Raw genomic sequence first — 9,280 nt, forward strand, 5'->3', positions numbered from 1 at the left:
TATACCAAGAAATATTTTGCAATCTAAGGGACATTTCTTCTGATCTTATAAAGTAAAATATAAACTCAGTCTACTTATAAGAACTGTGTTCTAAAACAGAAGCTGAGGAATACAGATTAATTATTTAATTCTAGCTCAAAGTAATGGTCTAAAATGAAATCAGGGTGGTTGCTTTCTTAACATTTGAGAACTCAGAGCTTAACCCCCCTACAACAGGTAATCCTAGCTGTAAGAACTCTTTTTCTTGTTCCTCTTTTGACTTGGATTCCTCCGGGTTTGGGTTTGGGTTTGAGGTTGAGTTTATGTGACTGTTAGTTCTGGCTAAGATGTTGTTCCTGTTCATAACACACCGTCACCCCTCGTTCCTGACAACCTCATGAACCACAAAGTGAAGTAGAGTTGTCTTCCCATCACTGCTTTTGTAATCAGAGAGCTTCCTCTAGGTGCACCAAGTGCTTTCAAACACTTCCCACGCGCTTTCTCCGACATTTTCGCACCAAAGTACCCAAACATGCAAAATCCACAAAATAGATTCATCATAACAAATCATTACAACAACACAATCCTAATTAATCCAATCAAATGACAAAGGCGGCATCTTTACAGTATATAATGTTAACTTTGTAAAATAGGCTTGGCCGGAATCCAAGTCAGAACACTTGTATCCCTGTTCATCCCATAATCAATTGGCTATATAGGTGGAGTAATTTTGCGATCACTCTATTAGTCTCCAACCCGAGACAACTCACTCTAATAGATTTCAGTATGACAAATACTGATCTAACCCCAAAATGGGTCACAAAAAATTCAATTTTCGTACAACAATAATCAAAATAACATATTACAATTCCAAAAATTCCAAAAAATACACATCTAGATACTACTAAAATTGGGGAGAAATACAGAAATGGCTCATCAAATTTGAGGAAGACGATGAACTTACGGAGAAGTGTCAAATAAGTTGATACCCTGATTAAAAGCTTCAATAACAGTCGCAATTGATTGTTCCTCAGAAACATCACCGAAAACCTTGCCAAGGGGAGTGCCAACAATATGGTCAAAGCACAATTATGAGCAAGTCAAAGGCATTTAGATTTTACCATAAATATCTAGCATTTTTTTTAGTACAACCAATCAATCCACAACTTATAACCACAACTTTTTAGTAGACAAGAGACACCAGGTTGCTCCCTAGCATAGACCCGGCCTAATTGAACCTAACGGACTACGGAAGACAGAAGATAACCACTCGTTGCTAGAACCAAAACAACAAATAAGGGATGGGGCACTACACTAGTACGTCAGTACCTATACATTTCACAGTATGCAAGGGAACTATGAGTTTTCTACTATTAGAGTAGGTTTTGGATCATGTTACAGTAAAATAGTTCTATGAGCAGACTTAAGTTTAATCAATCTTATAAGTTGCTGTCAATTTCAAACAGCAGTAAAATCTAACAAATTTGGTAGGATTAAATAACCAGTAACCACATCAATTCACAGAATTAGAATGTCATAATAATCCTTGGAGATTCTTTTGCCTTGTGTAGTAAGTATGGGTTTAGAGAAATCATATAAAATATAAGTATATGTTCAAAAATCTCCACATTAAACCACCCATTAGTTCTTTTTTCATTTCAACACCCTCTTTTGTTCTGTACCGTCTTGTTAGTTACCGAAAAAAATTATAAAAATGGTTGTGCATATTCTGAAGCGAAAATGGTACACAATTCGGACAGTTTTGTGGTAAAAGCATGTGTTCCTTCCTATATATGATACCTAGTCAAAATTGGCACATAAAAACCAAGTATAAGATATAATTTGGTGGAAACAACCTGCTTGGAAAGCGTTGAAGATCATCTACAGCATGAAGAAATATCAACTTCTGCAACCTCCATGGCATTGCAGACCCATTCAGGTAGATCGCCTTTGGGAAACTGCATAAACATCATATAAAAAGGTCATTTGAATTACACTCCGTACCAAAAAAAAAAAAGGGAATGTATTTCAGTTGAGTTACCATTTTCTGTAAAATAATAACAAACCTGCAGAATTGAAAGTCGTAAAAGTGATGATAGGACTCAAAACAACAGTAAGATTGGTGAAGTAAATACAGTATGAATCATAAAAGTTTAGTTACGTACAATGGAAAGCGTTGCTCAACAATAGATGTATGAAGATCTCTGCTTAACTGGACAAAATTTCCACAACAAAATCATGGATATGAGCTTAAACTGTTAAAACTAATCAAGTATACTAACACACTAATAAAAATCAATACCTGTATTCGTAAGTATCATCAAAGTACTTCTCAGAGTACTGGATCTGACCCATTTTCGCCTTCAATCGCACAAATAAATAAAATGAAGAACAATAAAAATAAGCAATCATGAATTACCTTGGGCCTGGAACTGGTATTTTTCTAACTAAGAGAGTTCCACCTTCGGTCCCAATTGTAGGAGCCATCTCCTGTCCTTTATTCCAATGTAAAAAGGTTACTTTGCCCTGAAAAAAATTCAAGAACAAATCAATTCATTAAGTATAATCATGATTCATGATAGTAACTCAATCAACCCGATTCACAAAATCACAACTACCAGCAACCACCATCTATGTAATGCAAAAAGCTGTTAATTTTGTACCCTAAATTGGATATAGTATTAAGCTATTAATGCAAAAAGCACTTAATTTTGCAATTAGTTAAGTTGCAAAATCCCAATCTTAAACTCTTAACTGACAAATCTAAAATTAGACTAACATTCAAAATTGAAAGAGGACAAAAATGGAAACTTTATTATTACCTGGAGTAGCTGGAGTTGATCCAGTGGAAGCCGAAGAAGATGGAGATTGTGCTACATCTGAACAATAGGGTAAAAGTTTAATTGAAGTTCAGATTTATGTGTATTAACCATTAATGTATACTTTATACAAAAAAAAAAAAACTAATTTAGTTTTTTAAAGTAATTGAACAATACTATTCTGTACTACTTGAATTATCAAATGCAAATTAAGAAAACCACCATGGTTGATTTATCCATTCTAAAAGGCTGAAATGAAATGAAAGAAAGCAACATACCACATGAAATGGTGTTGTCATTTGATCAAACACCTTACGGACAGAACCAAACAACAGAATTGAGAGTCAATGAAGGAGAAAAAATGGCTTACAATAGCATTGAAAAGAAATCGTCAACATTAGGGAGACCAACACTGCCAGCTCTCAAGTACTGATCTTCCCCTACTACCGTGAATGAGTGGTTTGCAACTAAGAAGAAGAGCTCTTGGTTTAAGGCCGCGTTGATCACTCGTATTAATCATCAATTCATTAAAGTTTCTTATTTACTAAGTTTAAATTAATGGTTACAATTTGAATAAGAAGATAATTTAAATAAACATTAAAATAAAAACAAAAAACCAAAATCCAAAATCCAAAACCCAAAACCCAAAACAGGAAGAAAATATTGAATGACATGAAGATCCGATTTTAGAGATAACCTAATTGATTGACCATGAATTGTAAACAACGATTTTTGGTAATGCTAAACTACCCACCCTAAATTAATCATTTCTAGACTAAACACTATACAATCACATCAACAATATCCAATCAAAACAAATTTATCCAAAAATCATAAATTCGCCTCTGCAAAAACTTCACCCAAAAAAAATTCTAAATTCACATACGACCAAATTGACATAAGTAAAGCAAAATTGAAACAGTAATTAAACGAAAATAAGAAATTGGGAAACTCAACTGGTTAGATGATGATGAAGGTTTTGATTTTTGAAGAGATTCAACGTGAAAAGGGCCGATCGATGCAACCTCCTTATCCATCCCCACCAATTGATGATTAAAAAACCTCAATAACACAAAGATGAAACAAATAAGAAAAATGAGTTATAATCTGTTTCTTGAGAAATGAATAGAACTGGAAAAGCAGCGAGTGAGAACTCAATAACACAAATCAAATACCGATCTATCTGCAACATTCGACGAAGATGACGAACCCATCTCAAAATCTGACCCAAACCCCACTTCAATTCGCATTCCAATTTTCCCAAAGTTAACGAATCGAATTGGGGATGAACAAAGATTAGGTCTCATATCTTTTAATTAGATCTCGATTTTTTATAAAAAAAATTTATGGATTTTTTCGAGCTGAGATGAACATCGAAGGAGAGGATGGGAGGGAGGAGAGAGAGAAGACGGGGGAGGAGAGGGGGGAGGAGAGAGAGAAGACTCCCAGGGAGGAGAGCAGGAAGCCATGAAGGGTTGAATGTGAATATGTGGGGGTATTTTGGTCAATTCAAAGGTGGACACCAAAAGTTAATTTACAAAACTAACCTCAGCTCTTGGCTTATATAATAGAGATATTTAATCTTAATGTGAGTTCAATCACCGACCGAATCAAGACTCGAGTTTAAAACTCAACTTGAACGAGTTAAACTCCCCTTGCACTCGATTCTAATCGTGCACGGGCCTAACTTATGTCCGATCAATAAACACTAGTTAAAGGTACTTAGTACTCCGTATATCACAATTCACAAGTAAACATTTCAATAACTTAACCTAGTTCTTGTCTTAATTTTATATGTTGATATTTTATAAGTAAATTATAACAAACTCTAAAACAATTCACATAATCACTGTAATACCCCGAAGTTTTTAAATTTGATTAATCATGCTTAGTTATTTTTATTTAGCTTAAAATCGTTTTAAATATTAATTTCAAACTTTATTTTAATTAACGAAGTTTTATTTCGCTTGAATTTTTAATATTATTACACGATTTATTAATTTTCAGATTCTATGATTAAATTTCAAATTTTACGAGCTTAAGCTACTTTTTAAAAAATCTAAATTATTCCGTGATTTATTTCGGATTTTTAATAATTTCGGAACGTTCTCATTCGAAAATTTATTTTTCGTTAACGATATTTTTATAAATAATTATTTCGAAACTTAGTTTTAATTAACCATTTCTATTCTAATTAATTTCCTAATAATATAAATCAATTTTCTGAATTTTGGCCTAATATTGTGAAATTACGAAAATGCCCTTGAAGAGCAAAATTCCATTTCACTTCCTCTCCTTGCTCTCCACGTACAAAGCAAGAAGGAGCATTTTTCTTCCTTTCTTCCTTTCCCTTGAAATCAGTCCATGTTCATGCCTTGGCCTCCAAGGTCTTCACTCTTCTTCTTCACTCTACTTTTCATTATAAACAACCATTTTCTTTCCATTTTTCTAAATCAAAAATCAGTTAACCAAAAATGGAAATCACCCCTCCCTTGCTTCCTTTGTTCGAACCGCCACCACCACCAACGACCACTGCAACCACCGACTACCACCACCTCTGCCTGCTGTCTATCACCACCCAACCACGCAGCCCCATTCACAGCCACCCTCACCACCATCTCCGGCGCAACACCCGACCCAAACACCTCCCTTATTTCTTCTCCTCCTTCGTCGTGACCTCCCCTGCCCCTCCCCTGCTTTTCGGTTCAACTCACCTCCCCTGACTTTTCTCTTCTTCACGCCCAGCCGCGGGCACCGCCTTTAGGCCGCGCACCACCCTCCATCTCCTCTGTGCGCAAGCCGCAACCACCGCACCCCCCAGAACCACCCACGTCACGCACAAACTCCCCTGTTTTTGCGTGACCACCCTCTCCCTTTTTCCTTACGGTTCCGCCGCCGCAGAACCAACCACCATCACCAGCACGAATACGCGCCTCCGTGACGCCCAGACCCCGGTCACCGCCTCCCATCTCTCTTCCCTCCCCTTCGTGCTTCCGCCTCCCCTGTTCCTCTGCTTCCCCTGTTCTTCGTGTTAGGTTATGATACATATGACAATTCATAAATCATGCGGAAAAACCATAAAGCCAGGAAAACATATTATTTACACATAATCATTTAGCATAGTTTAGATGCATACTCTTTGTTGCGTGCCTTCCCTAGCTGCGCCCGAACCGAACAAGAACAAGTCTTTAGGACTCCAAGTGTCGTCCCTCCGTAGATAGTCCACAGCACGTCCGGATCCGCCTTAAGATTGACCAACTAGAATCGCCCTTAAGGTACTATTATTTTCGGCACTTTATAGGCAAATGTATGACTGAATTTTTCTCTCAAAAACTCACTTTGAATACTTTAAAACTTGTTATAAATTGTGAGCCCTAGCCTCATATTTATAGGGGTATGGAAAGGGAATCGAAATCCTATTCAGATACAAATTAATTAAACCTAGAATCCTACAAGAACTCTAATTCAATTAATTTATCAAATAGAATTAGGAATTTAATCATTAACCGAACTCTGCATGTTTTAGGAAACGTGCACGAACACAAACACTTGCACACACACGCACGGCAGCCACGATGGGCCCCCATGCGTGCGCGCGAGCAGCAGCCCACGCAGCGCCCGCGCGCGCTGCGCGCTGCGCGTGCTGTGCGCGCTGTGCGCGCTGCGCAGCCTGCTGGGCCTGGCCTTGCGCTGGGCCTGGCGAGGCTGTTTGTGCGGCGCGCTTGGCTTGCTGGGCGATGGCCTGGCTTCGTGCTGGGCCTCGTCCGGCAGGCCTCGTCCGATGCTTATTCGTACGATGCGCTTCCGATTAAATTTTCCGATTCCGGAATTCATTTCCGATACGAACAATATTTAATATTTCCGATTCCGGAATTAATTTCCGTTTCGAACAAATATTTAATATTTCCGTTTCCGGAATTATTTTCCGATTCTGGTAATATTTCCGATTCTGACAATATTTCCGTTTCCGGCAATATTTCCGATTCTGGCAATATTTCCATTTCCGATAATATTTTCCGATACGTACCATGTTTCCGTTTCCGGCAACATCTACGACTTGGATAATATTTATATTTCCGATACGATCCATATTTCCGTTTCCGGCAATATCATCGTTTCCGGAGTATTCATTTCTTGCCTGTGACGATCTTAGCTCCCACTGAAACCAAGATCCGTTGGTTCCGAATATTCATAGATGGAGTATTTAATGCCATTAAATACTTGATCCGTTTACGTACTATTTGTGTGACCCTACGGGTTCAGTCAAGAGTAAGCTGTGGATTAATATCATTAATTCCACTTGAACTGAAGCGGCCTCTAGCTAGGCATTCAGCTCACTTGATCTCACTGAATTATTAACTTGTTAATTAATACTGAACCGCATTTATTAGACTTAACATAGAATGCATACTTGGACCAAGGGCATTATTTCCTTCAGTCTCCCACTTGTCCTTAGGGACAAGTGTGCATTTCCTAATTCCTTTGTCGCTCGATGCTTGCTCTTGAACATAAGGTAAGAGTTGTCATCCTTATTACGTCCAGAGGTGTTCCTCGGTTTCAGAGTTCAACTGATCAAATAAACAGATAATCATAGCCTATGATTCATCCGAGCACGGCCATGCATTTCACAGTTTCTAGCTCTCCGAGTGGCCTTGTACAACTTTTAAGCATCTCATCCCGATTTATGGGAGGACAATCCCAATCTTGCGATCTTGAGATTAGACTTCGTTTGATAGGTGATTACCTGAGCGTTGCCTTTATAGCCTCCTTTTACGGTGCGACGGTTGGTCAACGTCAAAGCAACCAGTTCTCAAACAAGTAATCTCAAATCACTCAGGTATTGAGGATTTAGTGTCTAATAATTTAATGAAATTTACTTATGACAGATTTTCATCTCTTACAGTAAAGTTTCATAGGTCTTGTCCGATACTATTCTTCTCAAAGTAAGTATCTATGCAAATGATTATGACATTGCCATGTCCACATAGTTCAAGAAACAGAACTACTAGTCATCTTGCATTCTAATCGTCTAACGTTTTCTATGCGTCCAATTTTATAGAAAACTCCGATTAGGGACCATTTTCAACCTTTGACATTCAATTTCACTTGATAGACATTTCTTAGTCACAGGACTGGTCCTGACAGTCTATCTTGAATATATCGTCAAATTGAAGGGACTCATCATTTAAAAAACCATAAATTAAATGGAAAAATGAATTCATTTCATTTATTGTGAATGTTTAACCAATAATGTTTTACAAAGATTTAAACTCTAAACTTTAAAACATTAAACAGAGACATCAAAGCCATTCTCCAATATGCTTGATTCCCATAGCTGCAGTGTGCGAGTTGTGCTTCGCCTGCGGCAGAGGTTTAGTTAATGGATCTGATATGTTGTCATCAGTTCCAATTTTGCTTATCTCGACTTCTTTTCTTTCAACGAACTCTCGTAGAAGGTGAAATCTACGAAGTACATGCTTGACTCTCTGGTGGTGTCTAGGCTCTTTTGCCTGTGCAATAGCTCCGTTATTATCACAATACAGGGCTATTGGTCCTTTAATGGAGGGGACTACACCAAGTTCTCCTATGAACTTCCTTAGCCATATAGCTTCCTTTGCTGCTTCATGTGCAGCAATGTACTCCGCTTCAGTTGTAGAATCCGCAATGGTGCTTTGCTTAGCACTTTTCCAGCTTACTGCTCCTCCGTTGAGGCAGAAGACAAACCCAGACTGTGATCTAAAATCATCTTTGTCGGTTTGGAAACTTGCGTCCGTATAGCCTTTAACAATTAATTCATCATCTCCACCATAGACCAGGAAGTCATCTTTGTGCCTTTTCAGGTACTTCAGAATGTTCTTGGCAGCAGTCCAATGCGCCTCTCCTGGGTCTGACTGGTATCTGCTCGTAGCACTGAGTGCGTACGCAACATCCGGGCGTGTACATATCATAGCATACATTATTGAACCAATCAATGATGCATATGGAATCCCATTCATTCGTCTACGCTCATCAAGTGTTTTTGGGCACTGAGTCTTGCTTAGAGTCATTCCATGAGACATGGGTAGGTAGCCTCACTTGGAGTCCGCCATCTTGAACCTATCAAGCACCTTATTGATATAAGTGCTTTGACTAAGTCCAATCATCTTTTTAGATCTATCTCTGTAAATCTTGATGCCCAATATGTACTGTGCTTCTCCTAGATCCTTCATCGAAAAACATTTCCCAAGCCAAATCTTGACAGAGTTCAACATAGGAATGTCATTTCCGATAAGAAATATGTCGTCGACATATAATACTAGGAAAGCAATTTTGCTCCCACTGACCTTCTTGTATACACAAGATTCGTCCGCGTTCTTGATGAAACCAAAGTCACTGACTGCTTCATCAAAACGTATATTCCAGCTCCTAGATGCCTGCTTCAATCCGTAGATTGACTTCTTTAGCTTGCATACCTTTTTAGCATTCTTTGGATCCTCAAAACC

At 38.1% G+C, this 9,280-nt stretch overlaps 1 long non-coding RNA gene across 2 annotated transcripts; it reads right to left on the minus strand.

Moving 5' to 3' along the window:
• Window positions 1–24: 24 nt before the first annotated feature.
• Window positions 25–3,869, minus strand: LOC130466093 (uncharacterized). Of its 2 annotated transcripts, none has more exons than XR_008926119.1 (6): window positions 3,756–3,869; window positions 2,802–2,858; window positions 2,399–2,505; window positions 2,145–2,191; window positions 2,021–2,045; window positions 25–1,937 (listed from the first exon to the last, which is right to left on the minus strand). It is a non-coding gene; the product is annotated as an uncharacterized lncRNA (long non-coding RNA). The 2 variants fall into 2 exon arrangements; XR_008926118.1 differs by lacking the exon at window positions 3,756–3,869 and adding an exon at window positions 3,169–3,325.
• Window positions 3,870–9,280: the final 5,411 nt, after the last annotated feature.

Source organism: Spinacia oleracea, chromosome 1 (assembly GCF_020520425.1).
Source record: "Spinacia oleracea cultivar Varoflay chromosome 1, BTI_SOV_V1, whole genome shotgun sequence".
Classification (NCBI taxonomy): Eukaryota; Viridiplantae; Streptophyta; class Magnoliopsida; order Caryophyllales; family Amaranthaceae; genus Spinacia; species Spinacia oleracea.